General features: G+C 44.0%; 17 non-coding genes across 17 annotated transcripts; 7 read left to right on the top strand and 10 right to left on the bottom strand.

Annotated features, from left to right (window-relative positions):
* Nucleotides 1-450: 450 nt before the first annotated feature.
* trnak-uuu (transfer RNA lysine (anticodon UUU)) lies at nucleotides 451-523 on the top strand. Its single transcript has one exon. It is a non-coding gene; the product is annotated as a tRNA-Lys (tRNA).
* Nucleotides 524-1,129: 606 nt separating this feature from the next.
* Nucleotides 1,130-1,201, bottom strand: trnaw-cca (transfer RNA tryptophan (anticodon CCA)). Its single transcript has one exon. It is a non-coding gene; the product is annotated as a tRNA-Trp (tRNA).
* A 1,168-nt stretch (nucleotides 1,202-2,369) lies between these two features.
* trnak-uuu (transfer RNA lysine (anticodon UUU)) lies at nucleotides 2,370-2,442 on the top strand. Its single transcript has one exon. It is a non-coding gene; the product is annotated as a tRNA-Lys (tRNA).
* A 606-nt stretch (nucleotides 2,443-3,048) lies between these two features.
* trnaw-cca (transfer RNA tryptophan (anticodon CCA)) lies at nucleotides 3,049-3,120 on the bottom strand. Its single transcript has one exon. It is a non-coding gene; the product is annotated as a tRNA-Trp (tRNA).
* A 1,171-nt stretch (nucleotides 3,121-4,291) lies between these two features.
* On the top strand, nucleotides 4,292-4,364 carry trnak-uuu (transfer RNA lysine (anticodon UUU)). Its single transcript has one exon. It is a non-coding gene; the product is annotated as a tRNA-Lys (tRNA).
* Nucleotides 4,365-4,970: 606 nt separating this feature from the next.
* On the bottom strand, nucleotides 4,971-5,042 carry trnaw-cca (transfer RNA tryptophan (anticodon CCA)). The gene has a single exon. It is a non-coding gene; the product is annotated as a tRNA-Trp (tRNA).
* A 1,171-nt stretch (nucleotides 5,043-6,213) lies between these two features.
* Nucleotides 6,214-6,286, top strand: trnak-uuu (transfer RNA lysine (anticodon UUU)). The gene has a single exon. It is a non-coding gene; the product is annotated as a tRNA-Lys (tRNA).
* Nucleotides 6,287-6,892: 606 nt separating this feature from the next.
* On the bottom strand, nucleotides 6,893-6,964 carry trnaw-cca (transfer RNA tryptophan (anticodon CCA)). Its single transcript has one exon. It is a non-coding gene; the product is annotated as a tRNA-Trp (tRNA).
* A 1,171-nt stretch (nucleotides 6,965-8,135) lies between these two features.
* trnak-uuu (transfer RNA lysine (anticodon UUU)) lies at nucleotides 8,136-8,208 on the top strand. Its single transcript has one exon. It is a non-coding gene; the product is annotated as a tRNA-Lys (tRNA).
* A 606-nt stretch (nucleotides 8,209-8,814) lies between these two features.
* trnaw-cca (transfer RNA tryptophan (anticodon CCA)) lies at nucleotides 8,815-8,886 on the bottom strand. Its single transcript has one exon. It is a non-coding gene; the product is annotated as a tRNA-Trp (tRNA).
* Nucleotides 8,887-10,730: 1,844 nt separating this feature from the next.
* On the bottom strand, nucleotides 10,731-10,802 carry trnaw-cca (transfer RNA tryptophan (anticodon CCA)). The gene has a single exon. It is a non-coding gene; the product is annotated as a tRNA-Trp (tRNA).
* Nucleotides 10,803-12,646: 1,844 nt separating this feature from the next.
* Nucleotides 12,647-12,718, bottom strand: trnaw-cca (transfer RNA tryptophan (anticodon CCA)). The gene has a single exon. It is a non-coding gene; the product is annotated as a tRNA-Trp (tRNA).
* A 1,844-nt stretch (nucleotides 12,719-14,562) lies between these two features.
* Nucleotides 14,563-14,634, bottom strand: trnaw-cca (transfer RNA tryptophan (anticodon CCA)). Its single transcript has one exon. It is a non-coding gene; the product is annotated as a tRNA-Trp (tRNA).
* Nucleotides 14,635-15,805: 1,171 nt separating this feature from the next.
* Nucleotides 15,806-15,878, top strand: trnak-uuu (transfer RNA lysine (anticodon UUU)). The gene has a single exon. It is a non-coding gene; the product is annotated as a tRNA-Lys (tRNA).
* A 606-nt stretch (nucleotides 15,879-16,484) lies between these two features.
* trnaw-cca (transfer RNA tryptophan (anticodon CCA)) lies at nucleotides 16,485-16,556 on the bottom strand. The gene has a single exon. It is a non-coding gene; the product is annotated as a tRNA-Trp (tRNA).
* A 1,173-nt stretch (nucleotides 16,557-17,729) lies between these two features.
* trnak-uuu (transfer RNA lysine (anticodon UUU)) lies at nucleotides 17,730-17,802 on the top strand. Its single transcript has one exon. It is a non-coding gene; the product is annotated as a tRNA-Lys (tRNA).
* A 606-nt stretch (nucleotides 17,803-18,408) lies between these two features.
* trnaw-cca (transfer RNA tryptophan (anticodon CCA)) lies at nucleotides 18,409-18,480 on the bottom strand. The gene has a single exon. It is a non-coding gene; the product is annotated as a tRNA-Trp (tRNA).
* Nucleotides 18,481-19,426: the final 946 nt, after the last annotated feature.

Genomic DNA, 19,426 nt, shown 5'->3' with positions numbered 1-19,426 from the left:
GTTTGTAAATAAAGTAGACTTGAAAATGAGTCTAGGTCTCCTTGTCTAGAAGGCCAACCTTCGTCGATAATGCTGATCTCTTTAAAGTTATTCACATACCATAGGCATATAAGACATTCACTTATCCTAGATAAGACTTTAGAGGCAGGGCTGTTCAGAAGAGTGATCCTGGTAACAACTTTCACTGGATGTGATGGTCAGAATCCTCTTGTTAGGGAACGAAATGTTGAAAACATGGCAGTTAAACAAAAATCTTAACGGTTCGATTGATCTCGGCTTAAATACTGGGACATGTTATCAGCCAGTGTGAAGGTTTAAAATTCTGGTGGCCAACCTCACCACTTGAAAGGGTTCACAAGTGCTTTGTTTCTTCACATGTGCAAACAATGGACGAGCGTTGGGAAAGGATGCCTCAAACTGCTTTTTGGGAGCGATGGCACCTTTTGCAGAGCCTGGATAGATCAGTCGGTAGAGCATCAGACTTTTAATCTGAGGGTCCAGGGTTCAAGTCCCTGTTCAGGCGTTACCTTCTATTGGTGCTTAGGAAGAAGAGCGTTTGGCGCAAGTTGTTCAAAGCGATTAAGAGGCCCAGCTTGGATTAAGAAATTCTCAAGAGCAGAACGTTGGAAATTGCTGACTCCTTGCAAAGTATTTCCATAATTTACCAGTGGATACTTTCTCTTAGGAGATTGTCTTATGTTCAGGAAGGTCACCAGGAGATGGTATTGCCACAGGTCTTCTTATCTACAGATGAATAAAATACAAACCCCTCACCTTGGAAGGAAACTTGAAGCTTCAAACATTTCCATTTCTTACCTAGGATAAACTAGGATCCTGTCTGTCAGACCAGCTAAATCGTCTATTATGATGGCATCTAAAGACGCCTTATCAGGCCCTAACTTTTCTCAGCACGCACAGCCGGCCGAGAATGGGGAAACATGTTATAGCAGGCTGAGGATGTCCGCCTAGTAATTAGGTCGGTGAGCTGTTACCTGAGCGCTGTCATCTTTTGTCAAGAGGTTGACACAAACATGCATGGTCATCCTAGGGATTGGATGTAATTTAAAATTCTGCCCACGAACCTTCTCGGAAAAGCCAGCAACACCAGCCGCCACACACAGACAGCTCATGACCTCGACGTGATTTGAACACGCAACCTTCTGATCTGGAGTCAGACGCGCTACCGTTGCGCCACGAGGTCCTACATGGCGAGCGGTGCATGTGGCAGCACATTTTCTCTCAAGGACAAGTCACGCGCGTCATCTATTGCTCCAGGCTTCTGGAATCTGGGATAGGGCTTTTTTTTGTGCAAAGGACAAAGCAAAAGCTGATTGCATAACCTGTCTGATTCCCCCGTCCATGGATATCAAGAGGGTTTTTCATGATCAAATAGCACTCCTCAGCTCAGTGTGTGAGTGTGAAGCTTGGACAACTTGGACCTGAGTCTTGTCTCATAGACTGGAAAGCATATGAGTATGGAGCAGTGTGGGACAATCTTTGGGATTATTTCACAACAGTCTTTGTGTCAGATGATGGGCATTCAGTGGCAAAGGTGGTATTAATCTCCATCTTCCGAGTTACATGGAGCCACGAATGCCCAAGAATGCACTACACACTGGACTTCAACGTATATAAATATTTCTATATGTATATATGAAAATACATCACTGAAAGCTCCCTTGTGCCCATTTTCTATGAAAGCATACAGTGATAAATTGCTGAAAGCCGATGCGGATGTCTTTGTCTGGTCCAGAGTGATCTATTTGATCAGGGAAGAATGCTGGAAAAGTGTGTGTGCAAAACTGTTGAAAATGTAATGAACAGTGTCGACTGCAAACCAATCTTGACCGAGTTGGTTGTATTTCTCAGTCGATAGCGCACTGGTCTTTTGATCTCAGGGTCCATGGCTTTAGTCCATGTTTGTAAATAAAGTAGACTTGAAAATGAGTCATGTGGTCTCCTTGTCTAGAAGGCCAACCTTCGTCGATAATGCTGATCTCTTTAAAGTTATTCACATACCATAGGCATATAAGACATTCACTTATCCTAGATAAGACTTTAGAGGCAGGGCTGTTCAGAAGAGTGATCCTGGTACCAACTTTCACTGGATGTGATGGTCAGAATCCTCTTGTTAGGGAACGAAATGTTGAAAACATGGCAGTTAAACAAAAATCTTAATGGTTCGATTGATCTCGGCTTAAATACTGGGACATGTTATCAGCCAGTGTGAAGGTTTAAAATTCTGGTGGCCAACCTCACCACTTGAAAGGGTTCACAAGTGCTTTGTTTCTTCACGTGTCAAACAATGGACGAGCGTTGGGAAAGGATGCCTCAAACTGCTTTTTGGGAGCGATGGCACCTTTTTCAGGGCCTGGATAGCTCAGTCGGTAGAGCATCAGACTTTTAATCTGAGGGTCCAGGGTTCAAGTCCCTGTTCAGGCGTTACCTTCTATTGGTGCTTAGGAAGAAGAGCGTTTGGCGCAAGTTGTTCAAAGCGATTAAAAATCCCAGCTTGGATTAAGAAATTCTCAAGAGCAGAACGTTGGAAATTGCTGACTCCTTGCCAAGTATTTCCATAATTTACCAGTGGATACTTTCTCTTAGGAGATTGTCTTATGTTCAGGTAGGTCACCAGGAGATGGTATTGCCACAGGTCTTCTTATCTACAGATGAATAAAATACAAACCCCTCACCTTAGAAGGAAACTTGAAGCTTCAAACATTTCCATTTCTTACCTAGGATAAACTAGGATCCTGTCTGTCAGACCAGCTGAATCTTCTATTATGATGGCATCTAAAGACGCCTTATCAGGCCCTAACTTTTCTCAGCACGCACAGCCGGCCGAGAATGGGGAAACATGTTATAGCAGGCTGAGGATGTCTGCCTAGTAATTAGGTCGGTGAGCTGTTACCTGAGCGCTGTCATCTTTTGTCAAGAGGTTGACACAAACATGCATGGTCATCCTAGGGATTGGATGTAATTTAAAATTCTGCCTACGAACCTTCTTGGAAAAGCCAGCAACACCAGCCGCCACACACAGACAGCTCATGACCTCGACGTGATTTGAACACGCAACCTTCTGATCTGGAGTCAGACGCGCTACCGTTGCGCCACGAGGTCCTACATGGCGAGCGGTGCATGTGGCAGCACATTTTCTCTCAAGGACAAGTCACGCGCGTCATCTATTGCTCCAGGCTTCTGGAATCTGGGATAGGGCTTTTTTTGTGCAAAGGACAAAGCAAAAGCTGATTGCATAACCTGTCTGATTCCCCCGTCCATGGATATCAAGAGGGTTTTTCATGATCAAATAGCACTCCTCAGCTCAGTGTGTGAGTGTGAAACTTGGACAACTTGAACCTGAGTCTTGTCTCATAGACTGGAAAGCATATGAGTATGGAGCAGTGTGGGACAATCTTTGGGATTATTTCACAACAGTCTTTGTGTCAGATGATGGGCATTCAGTGGCAAAGGTGGTATTAATCTCCATCTTCCGAGTTACATGGAGCCACGAATGCCCAAGATTGCACTACACACTGGACTTCAACGTATATAAAAATATCTATATGTATATATGAAAATACATCACTGAAAGCTCCCTTGTGCCCGTTTTCTATGAAAGCATACAGTGATAAATTGCTGAAAGCCGATGCGGATGTCTTTGTCTGGTCCAGAGTGGACGATCCATTTGATCAGGGAAGTATGCTGGAAAAGTGTGTGTGCAAAACTGTTGAAAATGTAATGAACAGTGTCGACTGCAAACCAATCTTGACCGAGTTGGTTGTATTTCTCAGTCGATAGCGCACTGGTCTTTTGATCTCAGGTTCCATGGCTTTAGTCCATGTTTGTAAATAAAGTAGACTTGAAAATGAGTCATGTGGTCTCCTTGTCTAGAAGGCCAACCTTCGTCGATAATGCTGATCTCTTTAAAGTTATTCACATACCATAGGCATATAAGACATTCACTTATCCTAGATAAGACTTTAGAGGCAGGGCTGTTCAGAAGAGTGATCCTGGTAACAACTTTCACTGGATGTGATGGTCAGAATCCTCTTGTTAGGGAACGAAATGTTGAAAACATGGCAGTTAAACAAAAATCTTAATGGTTCGATTGATCTCGGCTTAAATACTGGGACATGTTATCAGCCAGTGTGAAGGTTTAAAATTCTGGTGGCCAACCTCACCACTTGAAAGGGTTCACAAGTGCTTTGTTTCTTCACGTGTCAAACAATGGACGAGCGTTGGGAAAGGATGCCTCAAACTGCTTTTTGGGAGCGATGGCACCTTTTTCAGGGCCTGGATAGCTCAGTCGGTAGAGCATCAGACTTTTAATCTGAGGGTCCAGGGTTCAAGTCCCTGTTCAGGCGTTACCTTCTATTGGTGCTTAGGAAGAAGAGCGTTTGGCGCAAGTTGTTCAAAGCGATTAAAAATCCCAGCTTGGATTAAGAAATTCTCAAGATCAGAACGTTGGAAATTGCTGACTCCTTGCCAAGTATTTCCATAATTTACCAGTGGATACTTTCTCTTAGGAGATTGTCTTATGTTCAGGTAGGTCACCAGGAGATGGTATTGCCACAGGTCTTCTTATCTACAGATGAATAAAATACAAACCCCTCACCTTAGAAGGAAACTTGAAGCTTCAAACATTTCCATTTCTTACCTAGGATAAACTAGGATCCTGTCTGTCAGACCAGCTGAATCTTCTATTATGATGGCATCTAAAGACGCCTTATCAGGCCCTAACTTTTCTCAGCACGCACAGCCGGCCGAGAATGGGGAAACATGTTATAGCAGGCTGAGGATGTCTGCCTAGTAATTAGGTCGGTGAGCTGTTACCTGAGCGCTGTCATCTTTTGTCAAGAGGTTGACACAAACATGCATGGTCATCCTAGGGATTGGATGTAATTTAAAATTCTGCCTACGAACCTTCTCGGAAAAGCCAGCAACACCAGCCGCCACACACAGACAGCTCATGACCTCGACGTGATTTGAACACGCAACCTTCTGATCTGGAGTCAGACGCGCTACCGTTGCGCCACGAGGTCCTACATGGCGAGCGGTGCATGTGGCAGCACATTTTCTCTCAAGGACAAGTCACGCGCGTCATCTATTGCTCCAGGCTTCTGGAATCTGGGATAGGGCTTTTTTTGTGCAAAGGACAAAGCAAAAGCTGATTGCATAACCTGTCTGATTCCCCCGTCCATGGATATCAAGAGGGTTTTTCATGATCAAATAGCACTCCTCAGCTCAGTGTGTGAGTGTGAAACTTGGACAACTTGAACCTGAGTCTTGTCTCATAGACTGGAAAGCATATGAGTATGGAGCAGTGTGGGACAATCTTTGGGATTATTTCACAACAGTCTTTGTGTCAGATGATGGGCATTCAGTGGCAAAGGTGGTATTAATCTCCATCTTCCGAGTTACATGGAGCCACGAATGCCCAAGATTGCACTACACACTGGACTTCAACGTATATAAAAATATCTATATGTATATATGAAAATACATCACTGAAAGCTCCCTTGTGCCCGTTTTCTATGAAAGCATACAGTGATAAATTGCTGAAAGCCGATGCGGATGTCTTTGTCTGGTCCAGAGTGGACTATCCATTTGATCAGGGAAGTATGCTGGAAAAGTGTGTGTGCAAAACTGTTGAAAATGTAATGAACAGTGTCGACTGCAAACCAATCTTGACCGAGTTGGTTGTATTTCTCAGTCGATAGCGCACTGGTCTTTTGATCTCAGGTTCCATGGCTTTAGTCCATGTTTGTAAATAAAGTAGACTTGAAAATGAGTCATGTGGTCTCCTTGTCTAGAAGGCCAACCTTCGTCGATAATGCTGATCTCTTTAAAGTTATTCACATACCATAGGCATATAAGACATTCACTTATCCTAGATAAGACTTTAGAGGCAGGGCTGTTCAGAAGAGTGATCCTGGTACCAACTTTCACTGGATGTGATGGTCAGAATCCTCTTGTTAGGGAACGAAATGTTGAAAACATGGCAGTTAAACAAAAATCTTAATGGTTCGATTGATCTCGGCTTAAATACTGGGACATGTTATCAGCCAGTGTGAAGGTTTAAAATTCTGGTGGCCAACCTCACCACTTGAAAGGGTTCACAAGTGCTTTGTTTCTTCACGTGTCAAACAATGGACGAGCGTTGGGAAAGGATGCCTCAAACTGCTTTTTGGGAGCGATGGCACCTTTTTCAGGGCCTGGATAGCTCAGTCGGTAGAGCATCAGACTTTTAATCTGAGGGTCCAGGGTTCAAGTCCCTGTTCAGGCGTTACCTTCTATTGGTGCTTAGGAAGAAGAGCGTTTGGCGCAAGTTGTTCAAAGCGATTAAAAATCCCAGCTTGGATTAAGAAATTCTCAAGAGCAGAACGTTGGAAATTGCTGACTCCTTGCCAAGTATTTCCATAATTTACCAGTGGATACTTTCTCTTAGGAGATTGTCTTATGTTCAGGTAGGTCACCAGGAGATGGTATTGCCACAGGTCTTCTTATCTACAGATGAATAAAATACAAACCCCTCACCTTAGAAGGAAACTTGAAGCTTCAAACATTTCCATTTCTTACCTAGGATAAACTAGGATCCTGTCTGTCAGACCAGCTGAATCTTCTATTATGATGGCATCTAAAGACGCCTTATCAGGCCCTAACTTTTCTCAGCACGCACAGCCGGCCGAGAATGGGGAAACATGTTATAGCAGGCTGAGGATGTCTGCCTAGTAATTAGGTCGGTGAGCTGTTACCTGAGCGCTGTCATCTTTTGTCAAGAGGTTGACACAAACATGCATGGTCATCCTAGGGATTGGATGTAATTTAAAATTCTGCCTACGAACCTTCTCGGAAAAGCCAGCAACACCAGCCGCCACACACAGACAGCTCATGACCTCGACGTGATTTGAACACGCAACCTTCTGATCTGGAGTCAGACGCGCTACCGTTGCGCCACGAGGTCCTACATGGCGAGCGGTGCATGTGGCAGCACATTTTCTCTCAAGGACAAGTCACGCGCGTCATCTATTGCTCCAGGCTTCTGGAATCTGGGATAGGGCTTTTTTTGTGCAAAGGACAAAGCAAAAGCTGATTGCATAACCTGTCTGATTCCCCCGTCCATGGATATCAAGAGGGTTTTTCATGATCAAATAGCACTCCTCAGCTCAGTGTGTGAGTGTGAAACTTGGACAACTTGAACCTGAGTCTTGTCTCATAGACTGGAAAGCATATGAGTATGGAGCAGTGTGGGACAATCTTTGGGATTATTTCACAACAGTCTTTGTGTCAGATGATGGGCATTCAGTGGCAAAGGTGGTATTAATCTCCATCTTCCGAGTTACATGGAGCCACGAATGCCCAAGATTGCACTACACACTGGACTTCAACGTATATAAAAATATCTATATGTATATATGAAAATACATCACTGAAAGCTCCCTTGTGCCCGTTTTCTATGAAAGCATACAGTGATAAATTGCTGAAAGCCGATGCGGATGTCTTTGTCTGGTCCAGAGTGGACTATCCATTTGATCAGGGAAGTATGCTGGAAAAGTGTGTGTGCAAAACTGTTGAAAATGTAATGAACAGTGTCGACTGCAAACCAATCTTGACCGAGTTGGTTGTATTTCTCAGTCGATAGCGCACTGGTCTTTTGATCTCAGGTTCCATGGCTTTAGTCCATGTTTGTAAATAAAGTAGACTTGAAAATGAGTCATGTGGTCTCCTTGTCTAGAAGGCCAACCTTCGTCGATAATGCTGATCTCTTTAAAGTTATTCACATACCATAGGCATATAAGACATTCACTTATCCTAGATAAGACTTTAGAGGCAGGGCTGTTCAGAAGAGTGATCCTGGTAACAACTTTCACTGGATGTGATGGTCAGAATCCTCTTGTTAGGGAACGAAATGTTGAAAACATGGCAGTTAAACAAAAATCTTAATGGTTCGATTGATCTCGGCTTAAATACTGGGACATGTTATCAGCCAGTGTGAAGGTTTAAAATTCTGGTGGCCAACCTCACCACTTGAAAGGGTTCACAAGTGCTTTGTTTCTTCACGTGTCAAACAATGGACGAGCGTTGGGAAAGGATGCCTCAAACTGCTTTTTGGGAGCGATGGCACCTTTTTCAGGGCCTGGATAGCTCAGTCGGTAGAGCATCAGACTTTTAATCTGAGGGTCCAGGGTTCAAGTCCCTGTTCAGGCGTTACCTTCTATTGGTGCTTAGGAAGAAGAGCGTTTGGCGCAAGTTGTTCAAAGCGATTAAAAATCCCAGCTTGGATTAAGAAATTCTCAAGAGCAGAACGTTGGAAATTGCTGACTCCTTGCCAAGTATTTCCATAATTTACCAGTGGATACTTTCTCTTAGGAGATTGTCTTATGTTCAGGTAGGTCACCAGGAGATGGTATTGCCACAGGTCTTCTTATCTACAGATGAATAAAATACAAACCCCTCACCTTAGAAGGAAACTTGAAGCTTCAAACATTTCCATTTCTTACCTAGGATAAACTAGGATCCTGTCTGTCAGACCAGCTGAATCTTCTCTTATGATGGCATCTAAAGACGCCTTATCAGGCCCTAACTTTTCTCAGCACGCACAGCCGGCCGAGAATGGGGAAACATGTTATAGCAGGCTGAGGATGTCTGCCTAGTAATTAGGTCGGTGAGCTGTTACCTGAGCGCTGTCATCTTTTGTCAAGAGGTTGACACAAACATGCATGGTCATCCTAGGGATTGGATGTAATTTAAAATTCTGCCTACGAACCTTCTCGGAAAAGCCAGCAACACCAGCCGCCACACACAGACAGCTCATGACCTCGACGTGATTTGAACACGCAACCTTCTGATCTGGAGTCAGACGCGCTACCGTTGCGCCACGAGGTCCTACATGGCGAGCGGTGCATGTGGCAGCACATTTTCTCTCAAGGACAAGTCACGCGCGTCATCTATTGCTCCAGGCTTCTGGAATCTGGGATAGGGCTTTTTTTGTGCAAAGGACAAAGCAAAAGCTGATTGCATAACCTGTCTGATTCCCCCGTCCATGGATATCAAGAGGGTTTTTCATGATCAAATAGCACTCCTCAGCTCAGTGTGTGAGTGTGAAACTTGGACAACTTGAACCTGAGTCTTGTCTCATAGACTGGAAAGCATATGAGTATGGAGCAGTGTGGGACAATCTTTGGGATTATTTCACAACAGTCTTTGTGTCAGATGATGGGCATTCAGTGGCAAAGGTGGTATTAATCTCCATCTTCCGAGTTACATGGAGCCACGAATGCCCAAGATTGCACTACACACTGGACTTCAACGTATATAAAAATATCTATATGTATATATGAAAATACATCACTGAAAGCTCCCTTGTGCCCGTTTTCTATGAAAGCATACAGTGATAAATTGCTGAAAGCCGATGCGGATGTCTTTGTCTGGTCCAGAGTGGACGATCCATTTGATCAGGGAAGTATGCTGGAAAAGTGTGTGTGCAAAACTGTTGAAAATGTAATGAACAGTGTCGACTGCAAACCAATCTTGACCGAGTTGGTTGTATTTCTCAGTCGATAGCGCACTGGTCTTTTGATCTCAGGTTCCATGGCTTTAGTCCATGTTTGTAAATAAAGTAGACTTGAAAATGAGTCATGTGGTCTCCTTGTCTAGAAGGCCAACCTTCGTCGATAATGCTGATCTCTTTAAAGTTATTCACATACCATAGGCATATAAGACATTCACTTATCCTAGATAAGACTTTAGAGGCAGGGCTGTTCAGAAGAGTGATCCTGGTAACAACTTTCACTGGATGTGATGGTCAGAATCCTCTTGTTAGGGAACGAAATGTTGAAAACATGGCAGTTAAACAAAAATCTTAATGGTTCGATTGATCTCGGCTTAAATACTGGGACATGTTATCAGCCAGTGTGAAGGTTTAAAATTCTGGTGGCCAACCTCACCACTTGAAAGGGTTCACAAGTGCTTTGTTTCTTCACGTGTCAAACAATGGACGAGCGTTGGGAAAGGATGCCTCAAACTGCTTTTTGGGAGCGATGGCACCTTTTTCAGGGCCTGGATAGCTCAGTCGGTAGAGCATCATAATCTGAGGGTCCAGGGTTCAAGTCCCTGTTCAGGCGTTACCTTCTATTGGTGCTTAGGAAGAAGAGCGTTTGGCGCAAGTTGTTCAAAGCGATTAAGAGGCCCAGCTTGGATTAAGAAATTCTCAAGAGCAGAACGTTGGAAATTGCTGACTCCTTGCCAAGTATTTCCATAATTTACCAGTGGATACTTTCTCTTAGGAGATTGTCTTATGTTCAGGAAGGTCACCAGGAGATGGTATTGCCACAGGTCTTCTTATCTACAGATGAATAAAATACAAACCCCTCACCTTAGAAGGAAACTTGAAGCTTCAAACATTTCCATTTCTTACCTAGGATAAACTAGGATCCTGTCTGTCAGACCAGCTGAATCTTCTATTATGATGGCATCTAAAGACGCCTTATCAGGCCCTAACTTTTCTCAGCACGCACAGCCGGCCGAGAATGTGGAAACATGTTATAGCAGGCTGAGGATGTCTGCCTAGTAATTAGGTCGGTGAGCTGTTACCTGAGCGCTGTCATCTTTTGTCAAGAGGTTGACACAAACATGCATGGTCATCCTAGGGATTGGATGTAATTTAAAATTCTGCCCACGAACCTTCTCGGAAAAGCCAGCAACACCAGCCGCCACACAAAGACAGCTCATGACCTCGACGTGATTTGAACACGCAACCTTCTGATCTGGAGTCAGACGCGCTACCGTTGCGCCACGAGGTCCTACATGGCGAGCGGTGCATGTGGCAGCACATTTTCTCTCAAGGACAAGTCACACGCGTCATCTATTGCTCCAGGCTTCTGGAATCTGGGATAGGGCTTTTTTTGTGCAAAGGACAAAGCAAAAGCTGATTGCATAACCTGTCTGATTCCCCCGTCCATGGATATCAAGAGGGTTTTTCATGATCAAATAGCACTCCTCAGCTCAGTGTGTGAGTGTGAAACTTGGACAACTTGAACCTGAGTCTTGTCTCATAGACTGGAAAGCATATGAGTATGGAGCAGTGTGGGACAATCTTTGGGATTATTTCACAACAGTCTTTGTGTCAGATGATGGGCATTCAGTGGCAAAGGTGGTATTAATCTCCATCTTCCGAGTTACATGGAGCCACGAATGCCCAAGATTGCACTACACACTGGACTTCAACGTATATAAAAATATCTATATGTATATATGAAAATACATCACTGAAAGCTCCCTTGTGCCCGTTTTCTATGAAAGCATACAGTGATAAATTGCTGAAAGCCGATGCGGATGTCTTTGTCTGGTCCAGAGTGGACGATCCATTTGATCAGGGAAGTATGCTGGAAAAGTGTGTGTGCAAAACTGTTGAAAATGTAATGAACAGTGTCGACTGCAAACCAATCTTGACCGAGTTGGTTGTATTTCTCAGTCGATAGCGCACTGGTCTTTTGATCTCAGGTTCCATGGCTTTAGTCCATGTTTGTAAATAAAGTAGACTTGAAAATGAGTCATGTGGTCTCCTTGTCTAGAAGGCCAACCTTCGTCGATAATGCTGATCTCTTTAAAGTTATTCACATACCATAGGCATATAAGACATTCACTTATCCTAGATAAGACTTTAGAGGCAGGGCTGTTCAGAAGAGTGATCCTGGTAACAACTTTCACTGGATGTGATGGTCAGAATCCTCTTGTTAGGGAACGAAATGTTGAAAACATGGCAGTTAAACAAAAATCTTAATGGTTCGATTGATCTCGGCTTAAATACTGGGACATGTTATCAGCCAGTGTGAAGGTTTAAAATTCTGGTGGCCAACCTCACCACTTGAAAGGGTTCACAAGTGCTTTGTTTCTTCACGTGTCAAACAATGGACGAGCGTTGGGAAAGGATGCCTCAAACTGCTTTTTGGGAGCGATGGCACCTTTTTCAGGGCCTGGATAGCTCAGTCGGTAGAGCATCATAATCTGAGGGTCCAGGGTTCAAGTCCCTGTTCAGGCGTTACCTTCTATTGGTGCTTAGGAAGAAGAGCGTTTGGCGCAAGTTGTTCAAAGCGATTAAGAGGCCCAGCTTGGATTAAGAAATTCTCAAGAGCAGAACGTTGGAAATTGCTGACTCCTTGCCAAGTATTTCCATAATTTACCAGTGGATACTTTCTCTTAGGAGATTGTCTTATGTTCAGGAAGGTCACCAGGAGATGGTATTGCCACAGGTCTTCTTATCTACAGATGAATAAAATACAAACCCCTCACCTTAGAAGGAAACTTGAAGCTTCAAACATTTCCATTTCTTACCTAGGATAAACTAGGATCCTGTCTGTCAGACCAGCTGAATCTTCTATTATGATGGCATCTAAAGACGCCTTATCAGGCCCTAACTTTTCTCAGCACGCACAGCCGGCCGAGAATGTGGAAACATGTTATAGCAGGCTGAGGATGTCTGCCTAGTAATTAGGTCGGTGAGCTGTTACCTGAGCGCTGTCATCTTTTGTCAAGAGGTTGACACAAACATGCATGGTCATCCTAGGGATTGGATGTAATTTAAAATTCTGCCCACGAACCTTCTCGGAAAAGCCAGCAACACCAGCCGCCACACAAAGACAGCTCATGACCTCGACGTGATTTGAACACGCAACCTTCTGATCTGGAGTCAGACGCGCTACCGTTGCGCCACGAGGTCCTACATGGCGAGCGGTGCATGTGGCAGCACATTTTCTCTCAAGGACAAGTCACACGCGTCATCTATTGCTCCAGGCTTCTGGAATCTGGGATAGGGCTTTTTTTGTGCAAAGGACAAAGCAAAAGCTGATTGCATAACCTGTCTGATTCCCCCGTCCATGGATATCAAGAGGGTTTTTCATGATCAAATAGCACTCCTCAGCTCAGTGTGTGAGTGTGAAACTTGGACAACTTGAACCTGAGTCTTGTCTCATAGACTGGAAAGCATATGAGTATGGAGCAGTGTGGGACAATCTTTGGGATTATTTCACAACAGTCTTTGTGTCAGATGATGGGCATTCAGTGGCAAAGGTGGTATTAATCTCCATCTTCCGAGTTACATGGAGCCACGAATGCCCAAGATTGCACTACACACTGGACTTCAACGTATATAAAAATATCTATATGTATATATGAAAATACATCACTGAAAGCTCCCTTGTGCCCGTTTTCTATGAAAGCATACAGTGATAAATTGCTGAAAGCCGATGCGGATGTCTTTGTCTGGTCCAGAGTGGACGATCCATTTGATCAGGGAAGTATGCTGGAAAAGTGTGTGTGCAAAACTGTTGAAAATGTAATGAACAGTGTCGACTGCAAACCAATCTTGACCGAGTTGGTTGTATTTCTCAGTCGATAGCGCACTGGTCTTTTGATCTCAGGTTCCATGGCTTTAGTCCATGTTTGTAAATAAAGTAGACTTGAAAATGAGTCATGTGGTCTCCTTGTCTAGAAGGCCAACCTTCGTCGATAATGCTGATCTCTTTAAAGTTATTCACATACCATAGGCATATAAGACATTCACTTATCCTAGATAAGACTTTAGAGGCAGGGCTGTTCAGAAGAGTGATCCTGGTAACAACTTTCACTGGATGTGATGGTCAGAATCCTCTTGTTAGGGAACGAAATGTTGAAAACATGGCAGTTAAACAAAAATCTTAATGGTTCGATTGATCTCGGCTTAAATACTGGGACATGTTATCAGCCAGTGTGAAGGTTTAAAATTCTGGTGGCCAACCTCACCACTTGAAAGGGTTCACAAGTGCTTTGTTTCTTCACGTGTCAAACAATGGACGAGCGTTGGGAAAGGATGCCTCAAACTGCTTTTTGGGAGCGATGGCACCTTTTTCAGGGCCTGGATAGCTCAGTCGGTAGAGCATCATAATCTGAGGGTCCAGGGTTCAAGTCCCTGTTCAGGCGTTACCTTCTATTGGTGCTTAGGAAGAAGAGCGTTTGGCGCAAGTTGTTCAAAGCGATTAAGAGGCCCAGCTTGGATTAAGAAATTCTCAAGAGCAGAACGTTGGAAATTGCTGACTCCTTGCCAAGTATTTCCATAATTTACCAGTGGATACTTTCTCTTAGGAGATTGTCTTATGTTCAGGAAGGTCACCAGGAGATGGTATTGCCACAGGTCTTCTTATCTACAGATGAATAAAATACAAACCCCTCACCTTAGAAGGAAACTTGAAGCTTCAAACATTTCCATTTCTTACCTAGGATAAACTAGGATCCTGTCTGTCAGACCAGCTGAATCTTCTATTATGATGGCATCTAAAGACGCCTTATCAGGCCCTAACTTTTCTCAGCACGCACAGCCGGCCGAGAATGTGGAAACATGTTATAGCAGGCTGAGGATGTCTGCCTAGTAATTAGGTCGGTGAGCTGTTACCTGAGCGCTGTCATCTTTTGTCAAGAGGTTGACACAAACATGCATGGTCATCCTAGGGATTGGATGTAATTTAAAATTCTGCCCACGAACCTTCTCGGAAAAGCCAGCAACACCAGCCGCCACACAAAGACAGCTCATGACCTCGACGTGATTTGAACACGCAACCTTCTGATCTGGAGTCAGACGCGCTACCGTTGCGCCACGAGGTCCTACATGGCCAGCGGTGCATGTGGCAGCACATTTTCTCTCAAGGACAAGTCACGCGCGTCATCTATTGCTCCAGGCTTCTGGAATCTGGGATAGGGCTTTTTTTGTGCAAAGGACAAAGCAAAAGCTGATTGCATAACCTGTCTGATTCCCCCGTCCATGGATATCAAGAGGGTTTTTCATGATCAAATAGCACTCCTCAGCTCAGTGTGTGAGTGTGAAACTTGGACAACTTGAACCTGAGTCTTGTCTCATAGACTGGAAAGCATATGAGTATGGAGCAGTGTGGGACAATCTTTGGGATTATTTCACAACAGTCTTTGTGTCAGATGATGGGCATTCAGTGGCAAAGGTGGTATTAATCTCCATCTTCCGAGTTACATGGAGCCACGAATGCCCAAGATTGCACTACACACTGGACTTCAACGTATATAAAAATATCTATATGTATATATGAAAATACATCACTGAAAGCTCCCTTGTGCCCGTTTTCTATGAAAGCATACAGTGATAAATTGCTGAAAGCCGATGCGGATGTCTTTGTCTGGTCCAGAGTGGACTATCCATTTGATCAGGGAAGTATGCTGGAAAAGTGTGTGTGCAAAACTGTTGAAAATGTAATGAACAGTGTCGACTGCAAACCAATCTTGACCGAGTTGGTTGTATTTCTCAGTCGATAGCGCACTGGTCTTTTGATCTCAGGTTCCATGGCTTTAGTCCATGTTTGTAAATAAAGTAGACTTGAAAATGAGTCATGTGGTCTCCTTGTCTAGAAGGCCAACCTTCGTCGATAATGCTGATCTCTTTAAAGTTATTCACATACCATAGGCATATAAGACATTCACTTATCCTAGATAAGACTTTAGAGGCAGGGCTGTTCAGAAGAGTGATCCTGGTACCAACTTTCACTGGATGTGATGGTCAGAATCCTCTTGTTAGGGAACGAAATGTTGAAAACATGGCAGTTAAACAAAAATCTTAATGGTTCGATTGATCTCGGCTTAAATACTGGGACATGTTATCAGCCAGTGTGAAGGTTTAAAATTCTGGTGGCCAACCTCACCACTTGAAAGGGTTCACAAGTGCTTTGTTTCTTCACGTGTCAAACAATGGACGAGCGTTGGGAAAGGATGCCTCAAACTGCTTTTTGGGAGCGATGGCACCTTTTTCAGGGCCTGGATAGCTCAGTCGGTAGAGCATCAGACTTTTAATCTGAGGGTCCAGGGTTCAAGTCCCTGTTCAGGCGTTACCTTCTATTGGTGCTTAGGAAGAAGAGCGTTTGGCGCAAGTTGTTCAAAACGATTAAAAATCCCAGCTTGGATTAAGAAATTCTCAAGAGCAGAACGTTGGAAATTGCTGACTCCTTGCCAAGTATTTCCATAATTTACCAGTGGATACTTTCTCTTAGGAGATTGTCTTATGTTCAGGTAGGTCACCAGGAGATGGTATTGCCACAGGTCTTCTTATCTACAGATGAATAAAATACAAACCCCTCACCTTAGAAGGAAACTTGAAGCTTCAAACATTTCCATTTCTTACCTAGGATAAACTAGGATCCTGTCTGTCAGACCAGCTGAATCTTCTATTATGATGGCATCTAAAGACACCTTATCAGGCCCTAACTTTTCTCAGCACGCACAGCCGGCCGAGAATGGGGAAACATGTTATAGCAGGCTGAGGATGTCTGCCTAGTAATTAGGTCGGTGAGCTGTTACCTGAGCGCTGTCATCTTTTGTCAAGAGGTTGACACAAACATGCATGGTCATCCTAGGGATTGGATGTAATTTAAAATTCTGCCTACGAACCTTCTCGGAAAAGCCAGCAACACCAGCCGCCACACACAGACAGCTCATGACCTCGACGTGATTTGAACACGCAACCTTCTGATCTGGAGTCAGACGCGCTACCGTTGCGCCACGAGGTCCTACATGGCGAGCGGTGCATGTGGCAGCACATTTTCTCTCAAGGACAAGTCACGCACGTCATCTATTGCTCCAGGCTTCTGGAATCTGGGATAGGGCTTTTTTTGTGCAAAGGACAAAGCAAAAGCTGATTGCATAACCTGTCTGATTCCCCCGTCCATGGATATCAAGAGGGTTTTTCATGATCAAATAGCACTCCTCAGCTCAGTGTGTGAGTGTGAAACTTGGACAACTTGAACCTGAGTCTTGTCTTATAGACTGGAAAGCATATGAGTATGGAGCAGTGTGGGACAATCTTTGGGATTATTTCACAACAGTCTTTGTGTCAGATGATGGGCATTCAGTGGCAAAGGTGGTATTAATCTCCATCTTCCGAGTTACACGGAGCCACGAATGCCCAAGATTGCACTACACACTGGACTTCAACGTATATAAATATATCTATATGTATATATGAAAATACATCACTGAAAGCTCCCTTGCGCCCATTTTCTATGAAAGCATACAGTGATAAATTGCTGAAAGCCGATGCGGATGTCTTTGTCTGGTCCAGAGTGGACGATCCATTTGATCAGGGAAGTATGCTGGAAAAGTGTGTGTGCAAAACTGTTGAAAATGTAATGAACAGTGTCGACTGCAAACCAATCTTGACCGAGTTGGTTGTATTTCTCAGTCGATAGCGCACTGGTCTTTTGATCTCAGGGTCCATGGCTTTAGTCCATGTTTGTAAATAAAGTAGACTTGAAAATGAGTCATGTGGTCTCCTTGTCTAGAAGGCCAACCTTCGTCGATAATGCTGATCTCTTTAAAGTTATTCACATACCATAGGCATATAAGACATTCACTTATCCTAGATAAGACTTTAGAGGCAGGGCTGTTCAGAAGAGTGATCCTGGTAACAACTTTCACTGGATGTGATGGTCAGAATCCTCTTGTTAGGGAACGAAATGTTGAAAACATGGCAGTTAAACGAAAATCTTAATGGTTCGATTGATCTCGGCTTAAATACTGGGACATGTTATCAGCCAGTGTGAAGGTTTAAAATTCTGGTGGCCAACCTCACCACTTGAAAGGGTTCACAAGTGCTTTGTTTCTTCACATGTGTCAAACAATGGACGAGCGTTGGGAAAGGATGCCTCAAACTGCTTTTTGGGAGCGATGGCACCTTTTTCAGGGCCTGGATAGCTCAGTCGGTAGAGCATCAGACTTTTAATCTGAGGGTCCAGGGTTCAAGTCCCTGTTCAGGCGTTACCTTCTATTGGTGCTTAGGAAGAAGAGCGTTTGGCGCAAGTTGTTCAAAGCGATTAAAAATCCCAGCTTGGATTAAGAAATTCTCAAGAGCAGAACGTTGGAAATTGCTGACTCCTTGCCAAGTATTTCCATAATTTACCAGTGGATACTTTCTCTTAGGAGATTGTCTTATGTTCAGGTAGGTCACCAGGAGATGGTATTGCCACAGGTCTTCTTATCTACAGATGAATAAAATACAAACCCCTCACCTTAGAAGGAAACTTGAAGCTTCAAACATTTCCATTTCTTACCTAGGATAAACTAGGATCCTGTCTGTCAGACCAGCTGAATCTTCTATTATGATGGCATCTAAAGACGCCTTATCAGGCCCTAACTTTTCTCAGCGCGCACAGCCGGCCGAGAATGGGGAAACATGTTATAGCAGGCTGAGGATGTCTGCCTAGTAATTAGGTCGGTGAGCTGTTACCTGAGCGCTGTCATCTTTTGTCAAGAGGTTGACACAAACATGCATGGTCATCCTAGGGATTGGATGTAATTTAAAATTCTGCCTACGAACCTTCTCGGAAAAGCCAGCAACACCAGCCGCCACACACAGACAGCTCATGACCTCGACGTGATTTGAACACGCAACCTTCTGATCTGGAGTCAGACGCGCTACCGTTGCGCCACGAGGTCCTACATGGCGAGCGGTGCATGTGGCAGCACATTTTCTCTCAAGGACAAGTCACGCGCGTCATCTATTGCTCCAGGCTTCTGGAATCTGGGATAGGGCTTTTTTTGTGCAAAGGACAAAGCAAAAGCTGATTGCATAACCTGTCTGATTCCCCCGTCCATGGATATCAAGAGGGTTTTTCATGATCAAATAGCACTCCTCAGCTCAGTGTGTGAGTGTGAAACTTGGACAACTTGAACCTGAGTCTTGTCTCATAGACTGGAAAGCATATGAGTATGGAGCAGTGTGGGACAATCTTTGGGATTATTTCACAACAGTCTTTGTGTCAGATGATGGGCATTCAGTGGCAAAGGTGGTATTAATCTCCATCTTCCGAGTTACATGGAGCCACGAATGCCCAAGATTGCACTACACACTGGACTTCAACGTATATAAAAATATCTATATGTATATATGAAAATACATCACTGAAAGCTCCCTTGTGCCCGTTTTCTATGAAAGCATACAGTGATAAATTGCTGAAAGCCGATGCGGATGTCTTTGTCTGGTCCAGAGTGGACGATCCATTTGATCAGGGAAGTATGCTGGAAAAGTGTGTGTGCAAAACTGTTGAAAATGTAATGAACAGTGTCGACTGCAAACCAATCTTGACCGAGTTGGTTGTATTTCTCAGTCGATAGCGCACTGGTCTTTTGATCTCAGGTTCCATGGCTTTAGTCCATGTTTGTAAATAAAGTAGACTTGAAAATGAGTCATGTGGTCTCCTTGTCTAGAAGGCCAACCTTCGTCGATAATGCTGATCTCTTTAAAGTTATTCACATACCATAGGCATATAAGACATTCACTTATCCTAGATAAGACTTTAGAGGCAGGGCTGTTCAGAAGAGTGATCCTGGTAACAACTTTCACTGGATGTGATGGTCAGAATCCTCTTGTTAGGGAACGAAA

Source organism: Clarias gariepinus, chromosome 5, assembly GCF_024256425.1.
Source record: "Clarias gariepinus isolate MV-2021 ecotype Netherlands chromosome 5, CGAR_prim_01v2, whole genome shotgun sequence".
NCBI classification, from domain to species: domain Eukaryota; kingdom Metazoa; phylum Chordata; class Actinopteri; order Siluriformes; family Clariidae; genus Clarias; species Clarias gariepinus.
The sequence above is the reverse complement of the archived record's forward strand: the minus strand, read 5'-3'. Positions and strand labels throughout refer to the sequence as shown.